This window comes from Balaenoptera borealis, assembly GCF_965194805.1.
Source record: "Balaenoptera borealis genome assembly, chromosome: 7".
Classification (NCBI taxonomy): domain Eukaryota; kingdom Metazoa; phylum Chordata; class Mammalia; order Artiodactyla; family Balaenopteridae; genus Balaenoptera; species Balaenoptera borealis.
Window position 1 is genome coordinate 23,252,381 of NC_138864.1, and position 13,890 is coordinate 23,266,270.

The 13,890-nt window shown below is 38.6% G+C and overlaps 1 protein-coding gene across 3 annotated transcripts in view; it reads left to right on the forward strand.

Moving 5' to 3' along the window:
• Positions 1-13,890, forward strand: part of RELN (reelin) — a 529,312-nt gene that overhangs the window by 11,893 nt on the left and 503,529 nt on the right. The gene's annotated exons all lie outside the window — the stretch shown is intronic.

The following is a 13,890-nucleotide window of genomic DNA, read 5'->3' on the forward strand; positions in this document are numbered from 1 at the left end:
CAATAAATTAAAATACAAAATTGGTATCACTAATGAGTACCCAAGGGATACCTATCTGTATTCATTGAAGTAAAATGCAGATGCTCTGGAGATCAAGCGCTTCACAGTTGTTAGAATAAGACTCATTGATTTGACCAGCATTGCTGAATGATTTTTGCATGGCTTAGAAGAGATTGTCCTGTCCCATCTATGCCAGTGGTTCCCATGTGTTTCTACAACATAATGAAAAACACGGAGTCTCTGTAAGCATAAAAGAGTAGGATATCTTGAGTGAGGTACATGCTTGATAGTCATCCTGTAGAAAAAACTGGTAAAAAAAAAAAAGTCTATTACTTTGATTAGTTAAAGACAAATAAGTATTTCCAGTGAATGAAAAGAATGTTTCTCCTTAGAAAGATTTGTCAGTAAAAGAAAGATTTACAACCAGAATTTAGGATGGTTATTGGAATATTACCAAATAAAACAATTTCTTAAGCTTTTATTTTGCTTACGATAGCCTCTAAACCTTTATTTTTACTTACGTTGAGAAATGGACCCACTTGAATATTTATGCGTTTTATTGTGAGCTACCACAGAGCTGTACAGTTTGGAGAGTGGCAGGTGTGCCAGGGTACCCTGGCTGCCAGCCACAGAAACCGGTTCTGGCTAACTTGGGCTAAAGGAATTCATTAATAGGAGGTGGGTTAACTTGCAGAATGGAAGGAAAATCCAAACATTAGATTTAGAAATGATGGTAGTGTGTCAAGGAGCAGGGAGTGGTCAACTGCTAAAGGAATCGTGGTGGTAAGAACCATGATTTTCTGACTTTTTAAAACTTTCTGGCTTTTTTTCTGATTTTCAGCTTTTCTGGCCCCAAAGTTCGGATGAATCCTCTCCAACTCCTTTCCTTTCTTGTGTCACTGAATTCTAATTCCTGGGACCACAAGTCTCATTGGCCGACCTGGGGTGTGGCCATCCCATGAGATGGATGTTGAGGTCAGAGGAGTATCTCTCTCTGAAGGAAAATGGAGGTGTTGTTACCCCAAAGAAGGGAGAGTGGGTGTAAGGCAGACAGAAACAACAGATGAGTGCCACAATATTCACGGTATACTTTTAAGGAAAAAAAGGTGTGAAATGACCTCTGGGATAGCAAGGTATTGACAACACAGGCCATGTGGAGAAGCAGTGCTCTCTGGGGTACTATAGCACCCTTCATCAGATGTGAAGATTTTAATGATGTTTTGGGGAGCGAGGGGCAGAGGGCAGAATTATCTATTTGTTATGCATATCGATCCAACCTAACAGTGACTTATCATGCTTTTGTGTTTTTGTGAAAGTGTCTGATTCTCTTCTCAAAGCTGCACAGATTGCCTATCCTTGTACAAGACACCCATATTCACTGCGATGTGTATACTTTTCTTTTTACCTCAGACACCGAGGGATCTTAACACTCAGTGACCTGCAAGGGAATATCAAAGGTAAATTAGTGAGTACATGTCTCTGCATTCATGCATCACTGTAGACAAACCATCCCGATATTCACTAGGAAGATGTCAAAATGCTTCTCTCAGTCCTCCTTTGCTCTTTCTTCTTCTCCTCCTTGACTCTGTGGTGTCGGGGCACCCAGGGCTCTGTCCTTTCTCCTTTTCTCTTTTTCATCTGCCCTGTCTCCCTAGGGATGCCATCCATTCTGATGCCTTAAGTGCCAGTCTACATGTTGGTGACTCTCTCACAACTCCCTGAACTCCTCTGTCTTACTCTGCACTCAGCATCTCCACTTGGATGTCTATTGGCATCTCAAACTTAATATACCCACAAATGAGCTTCTTGTTTCCCTCACCCTGCCACCCCCAAAGTAGCTCCTACTCGAGTCTCCTCAACTCCATTATTGCCAACTGAGTCCTTACCGTTGTTCAGTCCCCAGACCTTCTTTCCCTAGCATCCCACATCCGATCCATCCCTAAGTCCAGCTGGCATTACGTTAAAACACACCCAGAATCTGCCATTGCCACCACCCTCTCTCACGTGGATTACAGCAGGCTCCTGATCACTTCTCCTGCTTCAATGCTTGTCACCTTCATCCTAGTCCTAACACAGCAGCTGGAGCGATTCGGTTAAAACCAACCCTCTGCTCCATACCTAGGACAACCATCCAATCCACCAAGTTGCCTGGAGCAGCTCTGGTCTGCCTCTGTTTTCCCAAAAATATTGCCTGAATTTGAACAATAAAATCTTCTGTAATTCTATCCATACTTAACGTTGCTCCCCTTCTCCTTAAGAAGAAGAGAAAGTACTTGGTGTGGCCTTTAAGGCCCCGTAGCACCTGCCTCCTCTGTTACTTTTCTGACCTCATATCTTACTACTTTCCTCTTACTCTTCCACTGAAATCATCAAAAGAGGGCCTCTTTTTTGTTCTTCAGACACATGTGGGGCTCAGTCCCATCTCAGAACCTTTGCACTTTCTGTTCCCTTTTTTAGCATGCTGTTCCCCAGATAGCCCCATGCTCCCTCCCTTCCTGATTCAGGTGTGTCTTCAGATGTCCCCTTTTCAATGAGTTCTTCCCTGTCCACACTCTTAAAGCTTTGTCCTCTCTTCTCCCCAGTATTCCGTATCCCCATGGACTGCTTTGTTTTCCTTCATAGGTGTTATCATCATCTATATATTTTACTCTTTACCTTGTTTGCTTTCTGTGACCATCAGCATAATGCCTTTAAGTTCCACAAGGCAGGGATTTTTGTCTGTTTTGTTTGCTGCTCTATTTCCAGTGCCTACGATAGTGCATGGCACATAGCAGGCACTTTAAACATTTTGATTTAATGAATCAATGAGCAAAAATAGCACTTGAGAATCCTGTCTAATCTCAGTTATATTTAAGATTATGTGAAAGTGATATTCCAAAATAATTAAAGCAATCAAGAAGATAATTTATAAAGATATATTTGTGAGTACAATTTGGCCTTTTGAATCCATGATAACAATGTTTAAAAAATCTAAAAACCATGTTTCTACTTTCCCACCCTCCAAACTTACAAAATTCTCATGACTTTTGTGAGACTATGCAACTTTATTTATAGTAGTCTGTTGGATTGGCTTTGCTTTAACTATATGTTAGCATATCCAGAAAAGTTCTCATAGCAATTAGTGACTAGAATTATTAATAGAAACTATAATAGACTTGAAGCTCTTATTCCCAGAAGCTCCTCTGTGCTGTACCATAAATAAATTTGAAGCAATTTTGATGAATGGGTATATAGTTTGCATTTAAATTTTCATCTGAATGGGAATAAATAATGGGAAGAACAGAGACCGAAATAGCTTGGCTCCGTACTCAACAGATACGTACCAACATTAGAGAAAACACACAAAAAAGGAAACAAAAGATTTCTCTTAAAAGATTTCATCTTTTAAGAGAAATCTATTTGGGCAGTGATGAATATATGAAGGGAACAGCAGCTGAGAATTCTGGCTCTTCATTACATTTTATTTACTGATACCTTGTAAGTTGACAGCATCAGAGGTTCCATACTTACGGATTTCAACATGAACGTTTCCAGGAGTTGTGAGAACTGCTCCTCTTATAGATAAGATTGAAAATTCTTTTCCCCACTCTATTTCTAACATACACGGATACTTTAATTTATAAGCCTTTGAAATCAGAGGAGACTTAGCTCTTAGGGATTTGTGGTGGTGGACAGCACATAAGCTGGGTTGGTTTCTGGACTTTGCATTTTCGAGCTACGTGGCCTTGAGCAAGTGACCTCACCTCTCTGTGTCTCGGTTTTCCCTTCTGAAAAACAGCAGTGATGATAGTACCTGGCTCATGGGTTTGTTATGAAACTTCAATGAGACAGTGCTTATAAAGAGCAACACAGTGCCTGGCACAGAAAATAATGTTAGGTATTATTATTGTCGCACACTTGCTGATATTTTTTTCCTGTGAGTAAATAGATCTATATTTACAAAAAAAGGATTTATAATCTTTTTTTTCTTAACATTATGTGCTCATTTTTTAAAAAAAATTAATTAATTAATTTATGGCTGTGTTGGGTCTTCGTTTCTGTGCGAGGGCTTTCTCTAGTTGCAGCGAGCGGGGGCCACCCTTCATTGCGGTGCACGGGCCTCTCACTATTGCGGCCTCTCTTGTTGCGGAGCACAGGCTCCAGACGCGCAGGCTCAGTAATTGTGGCTCACGGGCCCAGTTGCTCTGCGGCATGTGGGATCTTCCCAGACCAGGGCTCGAACCCATGTCCCCTGCATTGGCAGGCAGATTCTCAACCACTGCGCCACCAGGGAAGCCCAGGGTGCTCATTTTATTGATATTTTTCAAAAAAATACAATTTTAAGAGCTGCATAATACTCTATTGAATGGCTATAGCATAATTTATAAATTTATAAATGTTTGACATTTTTGTCATTTACATTTTGTTTTCAGTGTTATAAACACTATGGTGAATATCTTTATACATCTTTCCAAATTTGGCAAAATTCTTTCCCTCAGGTTGTCATGAATTTTTATATGCAGATTATGTTAGGAAATTTATGAAAACAGGTGTATTTTTGTTTCTTTTGTTCTCTCATACTACTTTTGTGATTGAGGAGTCTTTTCCTACTCAAACATGAGATAAATATTTACATAAATATTTTCCCTATCTTATTTTAAATTGTAGATTATCGTAACTCCATGCATTGTTAGTGCATTGATCTCATTTGTTTATGTTTCTTTTCTTGTGAAGCAAGTGGCTCCCCTAGAACCACAAAGGCACTCTCTGTTGATACAGTAACCTTCTGCCATTACCTGCTTTGTCTTAGCCACTATTCAAAATGCTCTTGAAAAAGCTGTCCCATGTACCATATGGATTGAATTATTGCTACTGACTGCTGTGGTTGAGTGCAAATGCCAGGTGCCTTTACTTAAGCCTTCAGGGGACATTTGCTTTTTTCAGCAGGGTTTAGTTCACTCTCCTGCATAGAATTCTTTTTGGGATTCTAATATTCTCAGTGTGAGCCACCACTGGATCAGAGAAATTGCTGACATCATGAATTTACTCTTTTGCTGATGGTACCTTTTTTGAGTGCCACTAATAAAGCACTTCTATGTAATCGTGTATCACATATATATTATCTTATGCCTACATACATTAACAGTGTGTGAAGCAGCTACCTTTTTTTTTAAAAATAAATTTATTTATTTAATTATTTATTTTTGGCTGTGTTGGGTCTTTGTTTCTGTGCGAGGGCTTTCTCTAGTTGCGGCAAGCGGGGGCCGCTCTTCATCGCGGTGCGCGGGCCTCTCACTGTCGCGGCCTCTCTTGTGGCGGAGCATAGGCTCCAGACGCGCAGGCTCAGTAGTTGTGGCTCACGGGCCTAGCTGCTCCGTGGCATGTGGGATCTTCCCAGACCAGGGCTCGAACCCGTATCGCCTGCATCGGCAGGCAGATTCTCAACCACTGCGCCACCAGGGAAGCCCGCAGCTACCTTTTTTATCCAAGAAAATGTTAATAAACCAGAAAGTGAACACATATGAAATGCAAAGTGTGTAGGTTTCTTGTTCTTTCTAATTTAGCTCTCAAGCTACTCCTGTTACTCCCAAACTTCATTTTACCCTTTTTCTGTAAGCCTCTGTCTGACAGTGATGCTGCATCTCATCATGGCCTTTTCTTTTCCTAAATCTAGTGGTGTCAAGCATCAGGAGTCCTCAACGGCTGACTGCCCCCTCTATTCTAAACAGAAGTCAGGTGTCTGATGCCAGCAGTTGTGACATGGGATCTGCCCGTACCTCACCTGCATTTCAATCCTGTCAGTGCGTTTCAGTGGGATAGTACTGTACCTCTCTGCCCTGTAATTCTAGGGATTGCTCAGTGGGAAAATTTAGAAAGTTTAGTGTGTGAGCCAGTGAAATCCTCTTTGAAATGGTCCTCAGGACTGAGCCCTTCCCGTGTGAGAGAGGAAACTAACCTCTAAACCAAATGTCTTACTTGTAAGCAATCATGTGTTTTGTCTGGGTATGTACATCCAGACACAAATGGGATCAAATTATACCTAGCAGTCAGCTTTTTTTCACTCAGCTTGTGTTTTCAGTATTATGCAATAAATGCAGAGCTTCATCTTTGTTTGGTGGCTATATAGTGTTGTATGGATGTACACAAATACAAAGCTGACTCTTCTACAACATGGGTTTGAACTGCATGGGTCCAGTTATGTGTGGAGTTTTTTTTTTTTTTTTATAAATTTAATTTTGTGGTGCTATTTATTTATTTATTTTTAATTAATTAATTTATTTTGGCTGTGTTGGGTCTTCGTTTCTGTGCGAGGGCTCTCCCTAGTTGTGGCAAGCGGGGGCCACTCCTCATCACGGTGCGCGGGCCTCTCACTATCGCGGCCTCTCTCGTTGCGGAGCACAGGCTCCAGACGCGCAGGCTCAGTAGTTGTGGCTCACGGGCCTAGTTGCTCTGCGGCATGTGGGATCTTCCCAGACCAGGGCTCGAACCCGTGTCCCCTGCATTAGCAGGCAGATTCTCAACCACTGCGCCACCAGGGAAGCCCTGTGTGGAGTTTTTTCAGTAAATACATACGCAGTACCACGTGTTCTGAGTCTGGTTGAATCTGCGGATACAGAACCAATGGATATAGCAGACCAACTATAAAGTTATACATGGATTTTCGACTGAATGGAGAGTCTGTGCCCCTAACCCCTTATGGTTCAAGGGTCAGCTGTACTTAATACCCCCTTTTTTTTTTTTTGCATTTCTAAAAAATTCTTGTTTGTACCAGGCTTTAAAAAAGTCAAAATACAGTTGGCACTAGAATTGTGATTTTATGCCACTTTGATAAATTAAGGGGGAAAAAAGAACGATAAGTACTGATAAGATTATGGATTTCAATATGGTCATCAAAGTCAAACTCTAGGAAACTTACTAAGTTGTTAGTACCTAGAAATTCTATGAACACACATATTTTCTAAGAAACACATATCATTCCTCAGGTAGAGGTTCCCTCATTTCATTCCCATATTATAGAGCTTCTTTTCTTCACTTGTATAAACATTTAGGTTAGATGAAATGATGACAGAAATCAGTAGCAAGTAACAAACAGTGGGTAGCACTACATATATTGCATATAAAATGTTAGGAGATAACATGAGCAAAATTTATCCTAAAACATGTAGAAATTTAATGTAAAACCCCGTTGGAAAATCCCATGGCTCTGTTGATCACACAAGAATCAACACCCTACTATATATAAAATAGATAACCAATAAGGACCTATTGTATAGCACAGGGAACTCTACTCAATACTCTGTAAGGGCCTATATGGGAAAAGAATCTAAAAAAGTATGGATATATGTATATGTATAACTGATTCTCTTTGCTGTACACCTGAAACTAACACAACATTGTAAATCAGCTCTATTCCAATAAAAATTATATAATTAATTAACTAACTAAAAAAAGAATCAATGCCCTTTGATGAGTGCACTGTGTGACTGAGGACAAACGGGAGATAGGACTGACCTCCTTTCACCTAAAATCATGCAAACCTGTCCTGTTTAACTTAGCATAGAGACTTATTTTTCATATTTTTATTCATGACTACTGTCCAAACGCAAATAATCTGCGTTCTACTTTGTCCATATATGCTCAGTCCAGTGCCCACTCATCGCAAATCTAAGACTTTGCCTGCTCTAGTTCCCCAGGCAACAGCCTGAGAATTTACCAAAAAAAAAAAAAAAGGAAAAAGAATTTCTCTCAAAATCTTTTCTTTTCACAACTTTATTATCCAAATTCTCCACTGTAAAATGGCAGACCTAGATTCTTTTTTTTTAAAATTACTTTTTAAATTATGGTAAAATACACATAACATGTAACATTTTTAACAGTTTTAAGTGTACAGTTTAGTGGCTTTAAGTACATTCACATGGTTGTGCAACCATCACTACCATCCAGCTCCAGAATATTTTTTCATTCTTCAAAACTGAAACTCTGTACCATTAAACAATAATCCCCCATTCCACCCCACACCGTCCCCAGTCTCTGGCAACTGCTGTTCTACTTTCTGTCTCTAGGAATGTGACTACTCTCGGTACCTCATATAAATGGAATCATATGGTATTTGTCTTTTTGTGCCTGGCTTATTTCACTTAGCATGTCTTTAAGTTTCATCTGTTTTCTAGCATATGTCGGGATTTCCTTCCTTTTTTTTTTTTTTTCATTTCTTTAGCTTGTTAATGACAAATAATATAGAACAGAGAAGTTAGCATAGGTGTACAACTCACTGAAATTCATAAAATGAACAGTGTATCTCACATCTAGATCAAGAAACAAAACATTGCCAGGAACACAGAAGTTCCTCTCATGTTTCTTTTCCAGGTACAACTCCCTCAAAGGTAGCCACTGTCCCTGATTTCTTTTTTTTTTTTTTATTCAAACAGAAAGTCACAAAAATTATAATCATCCTCATCAGTTCACTGAGTCCCATGTAATTAATTTTTTTTTCATCTTGATCTTTTGTTAGCACTTTTATGAATTCATCACTTTTCCATTAGAGTTCTGAAAATGCTTATTCATTCAGTTCAGCAGTATAGTCAGTTACCAGAAACCTATACTTGTCAGAGTCTTTTCCATGAATTCCTTGAAGATGAAACCCTTTTATAGGAACATTTTTGCAAAAGCATCAGAGTACACCCAGAACTGTCTGTAAATGACAAAAGACTTAAAAATGACCATGGTTAAAGATTAGATGAAAGTTCATAATAATGCAATTGACACGGAAATTTAGTTATTTCTGAGATATACATTTTAAAGTAATAACTAGAATTATGACTTATAACATTATACCAGAACATATAAGAGTTTTAGAAATTTCATGTAATGTCTGAAACATTTATATTAATATATTTCCATACAAATAACCCAAAGAAAGTTTAGTATTAGTTGTTTTCTTTGTTTGTTTTTTTATACTACAGGTTCTTATTAGTCATCAGTTTTATACACATCAGTGTATACTTGTCAATCCCAATCGCCCAATTCAGCGCACCACCATCCCCACCCCACCGTGGTTTTCCCCCCTTGGTGTCCATACGTTTGTTCTCTACATCTGTGTCTCAACTTCTGCCCTGCAAACTGGTTCATCTGTACCATTTTTCTAGGTTCCACATACATGCATTAATATATGATATTTGTTTTTCTCTTTCTGACTTCACTCTGTATGACAGTCTCTAGATCCATCCACATCTCAACAAATGACTCAATTTCATTCCTTTTTATGGCTGAGTAATATTCCATTGTATATATGTACCACAACTTCTTTATACATTCGTCTGTCGATGGGCATTTAGGTTGCTTCCATGTCCTGGCTATTGTAAATAGTGCTGCAGTGAACATTGGGGTGCATGTGTGTTTTTGAATTATGGTTTTCTGGAGGTATATGCCCAGTAGTGGGATTGCTGGGTCATATGGTAATTCTATTTTTAGTTTTTTAAGGAACCTCCATACTGTTCTCCATAGTGGCTGTATCAATTTACATTCCCACCAACAGTGCAAGCAGGTTACCTTTTCTCCACACCGTCTCCAGCATTTGTTGTTTGTAGATTTTTCTGATGATGCCCATTCTAACTGGTGTGAGGTGATACCTCATTGTAGTTTTGATTTGCATTTCTCTAATAATTAGTGATGTTGAGCAGCTTTTCATGTGCTTCTTGGCCACGTGTATATCTTCTTTGGAGAAATGTCTATTTAGGTTTTCTGCCCATTTTTAGATTGGGTTGTTTGTTTCTTTAACATTGAGCTGCATGAGCTGTTTATATATTTTGGAGATTGATCCTTTGTCCGTTGATTCGTTTGCAAATATTTTCTTCCATTCTGAGGGTTGTCTTTTCGTCTTGTTTATGGTTTCCTTTGCTGTGCAAAAGCTTTTAAGTTTCATTAGGTCCCACTTGTTTATTTTTGTTTTTATTTCCATTACTGTAGGAGGTGGATCAAAAAAGATCTTGCTGTGATTTATGTCAAAGAGTGTTCTTCCTATGTTTTCCTGTAAGAGTTTTATAGTGTCCAGTCTTACATTTAGGTCTTGAATCCATTTTGAGTTTATTTTTGTGTATGGTGTTAGGGAGTGTTCTAATTTCATTCTTTTACATGTAGCTGTCCAGTTTTCCCAGCACCGCTTATTGAAGAGACGGTCTTTTCTCCATTGTATATCTTTGCCTCCCTTGTCATGGATTAGTTGACCATAGGTGCGTGGGTTTATCTCTGGGCTTTCTATCTTGTTCCATTGATCTGTGTTTCTGTTTTTGTGCCAGTACCATCTTGTCTTGATTACTGTAGCTTTGTAGTATAGTATGAAGTCAGGGAGTCTGATTCCTCCAGCTCTGTTTTTTTTTTTAAAGACTTTATTTTATTTTTTTTATTAACCCATTAACTTTAATTAATTAATTAATTTATTTATTTTATTTTTGGCTGTGTTGGGTCTTCGCTTTTTCTGTGCGAGGGCTTTCTCTAGTTGCGGCAAGCGGGGGCCACTCTTCATCACGGTGCGCGGGCCTCTCACTGTCACGGCCTCTCTTGTTGCGGAGCACAGGCTCCAGACGCGCAGGCTCAGTAATTGTGGCTCACGGGCCCAGTTGCTCCGCGGCATGTGGGATCTTCCCAGACCAGGGCTCGAACCCGTGTCCCCTGCATTAGCAGGCAGACTCTCAACCACTGCGCCACCAGGGAAGCCCTCCAGCTCCGTTTTTATCCCTCAAGACTGCTTTGGCTATTCGGGGTCTTTTGTGTCTCCATACAAATTTTAAGATGATTTGTTCTAGTTCCTTAAAATTGCCATTGGTAATTTGATAGGGATTGCATTGAATCTGTAGATTGCTTTGGGTAATTTAGTCAATTTCACAATATTGATTCTTCCAATCCAAGAACATGGTATATCTCTCCATCTGTTGGTATCATCTTTAACTTCTTTCATCAGTGTCTTATAGTTTTCTGCATACAGAGCATTTGTTTCCCTAGGTAGGTTTATTCCTAGGTATTTTATTCTTTTTGTTGCAATGGTAAATGGGAGTGTTTCCATAATTTCTCTTTCAGATTTTTCATCATTAGTGTATAGGAATGCAAGAGATTTCTGTGCATTAATTTTGTATCCTGCAACTTTACCAAATTCATTGATTAGCTCTAGTAGTTTTCTGGTGGCATTTTTAGGATTCTCTATGTATAGTATCATGTCATCAGCAAACAGTGACAGTTTTACTTCTTCTTTTCCGATTTGGATTCCTTTTATTTCTTTTCCTTCTCTGATTGCTGTGGCTAGAACTTCCAAAACTATGTTGAATAATAGTGGTGAGAGTGAACATCCTTGTCTTGTTCCTGATCTTAGAGGAAATGCTTTCAGTTTTTCACCATTGAGAATGATGTTTGCTGTGGGTTTGTCGTATATGGCCTTTATTATGTTGAGGTAGGTTCCCTCTGTGCCCACTTTCTGGAGAGTTTTTATCATAAATGGGTGTTGAATTTTGTCAAAAGCTTTTTCTGCATCTATTGAGATGATCATATGGTTTTTCTTCTTCAATTTGTTAATATGGTGTATCACATTGATTGATTTGCGTATATTGAAGAATCCTTGCATCCCTGGGATAAATCCCACTTGATCATGGTGTATGATCCTTTTAATGTGTTGTTGGATTCTGTTTGCTAGTATTTTGTTGAGGAGTTTTGCATCTATATTCATCAGTGATGTTGGTCTGTAATTTTCTTTTTTTGTAGTATCTTTGTCTGGTTTTGGTATCAGGGTGATGGTGGCCTCATAGAATGAGTTTGGGAGTGTTCCTTCCTCTGCAATTTTTTGGAAGAGTTTGAGAAGGATGTGTGTTAGCTCTTCTCTAAATGTTTGATAGAATTCACCTGTGAAGCCGTCTGGTCCTGGACTTTAGTTTGTTGGAAGATTTTTAATGACAGTTTCAATTTCATTACTTGTGATTGGTCTGTTCATATTTTCTATTTCTTCCTGGTTCAGTCTTGGAAGGTTATACCTTAGTAAGAATTTGTCCATTTCTTCCAGGTTGTCCATTTTATTGGCATAGAGTTGCTTGTAGTAGTCTCTTAGGATGCTTTGTATTTCTGCGATGTCTGTTGTAACTTCTCCTTTTTCATTTCTAAGTTTATTGATTTGAGTCCTCTCCCTCTTTTTCTTGATGAGTCTGGGTAATGGTTTATCAATTTTGTTTATCTTCTCAAAGAACCAGCTTTTAGTTTTATTGATCTTTGCTATTGTTTTCTTTGTTTCAATTTCATTTATTTCTGCTCTGAACTTTATGATTTCTTTCCTTCTGCTAACTTTGGATTTTGTTTGTTCTTCTTTCTCTAGTTCCTTTAGGTGTAAGGTTAGATTGTTTACTTGAGATTTTTCTTGTTTCTTGAGGTAGGCTTGTATTGCTATAAAGTTCCCTCTTAGAACTGCTTTTGCTGCATCCCATAGATTTTGGATCGTCATGTTTTCATTGTCATTTGTCTCTAGGTATTTTTTGATTTCCTCTTTGATTTCTTCAGTGATTTCTTAGTTATTTAGTAACGTATTGTTTAGCCTCCATGTGTTTGTGTTTTTTACGTTTTTTTCCCTATAATTCATTTCTAATCTCATAGCGTTGTGGTCAGAAAAGATGCTTGATATGATTTCAATTTTCTTAAATTTACTGAGGCTTGATTTGTGACCCAAGATGTGATCTATCCTGGAGAATGTTCCGTGTGCACTTGAGAAGAAAGTGTAATCTGCTGTTTTTGGATGGAATATCCTATAAATATCAATTAAATCTATCTAGTCTATTGTGTCATTTAAAGCTTCTGTTTCCTTATTTATTTTTATTTTGGATGATCTGTCCATTGGTGTAAGTGAGGTGTTAAAGTCCCCCACTCTTATTGTGTTACTGTTGATTTCCTCTTTTATAGCTGTTAGCAGTTGCCTTATGTATTGAGGTGCTCCTATGTTGGGTGCATATATATTTATAATTGTTATATCTTCTTCTTGGATTGATCCCTGGATCATTACATAGTGTCCTTCCTTGTCTCTTGTAACATTCTTTATTTTAAAGTCTATTTTATCTGATATGAGTATTGCTACTCCAGCTTTCTTTTGATTTCCATTTGTATGGAATATCTTTTTCCATCCCCTCACTTTCAGTCTGTATGTGTCCCTAGGTCTGAAGTGGGTCTCTTGTAGACCGCATATATATGGGTCTTGTTTTTGTATCCATTCAGCGAGCCTTTGTCTTTTGGTTGGAGCATTTAATCCATTCACGTTTAAGGTAATTATTGACATGTATGTTTGTATTACCATTTTCTTAATTGTTTTGGGGTTTTTTTTGTAGGTCCTTTTCTTCTCTTGTGTTTCCCGCTTAGAGAAGTTCCTTTAGCATTTGTTGTAGAGCTGGTTTGGTGGTGCTGAATTCTCTTAGCTTTTGCTTGTCTGTAAAGCTTTTGATTTCTCCGTCGAATCTGAATGAGATCCTTGCCCGGTAGAGTAATCTTGGTTGTAGGTTCTTCCCTTTCATCACTTAAAGTATATCATGCCACTCCCTTCTGGCTTGTAGAGTTTCTGCTGAGAAATCAGCTGTTAACCTTATGGGAGTTCCCTTGTATGTTATTTGTCGTTTGTCCCTTGCTGCTTTCAATAATTTTTCTTTGTCTTTAATTTTTGCCAATTTGATTACTGTGTGTCTTGGCGTGTTTCTCCTTGGGTTTATGCTGTATGGGACTTACTGTGCTTCCTGGACTTGGGTGGCTGTTTCCTTTCCCATGCTAGGGAAGTTTTCGACTATAATCTCTCGGGTCCTTTCTCTCTCTCTTCTCCTTCTGGGACCCCTATAATGCAAATGTTGTTGCGTTTAATGTTGTCCCAGAGGTCTCTTAGGCTGTCTTCATTTCTTTTCATTC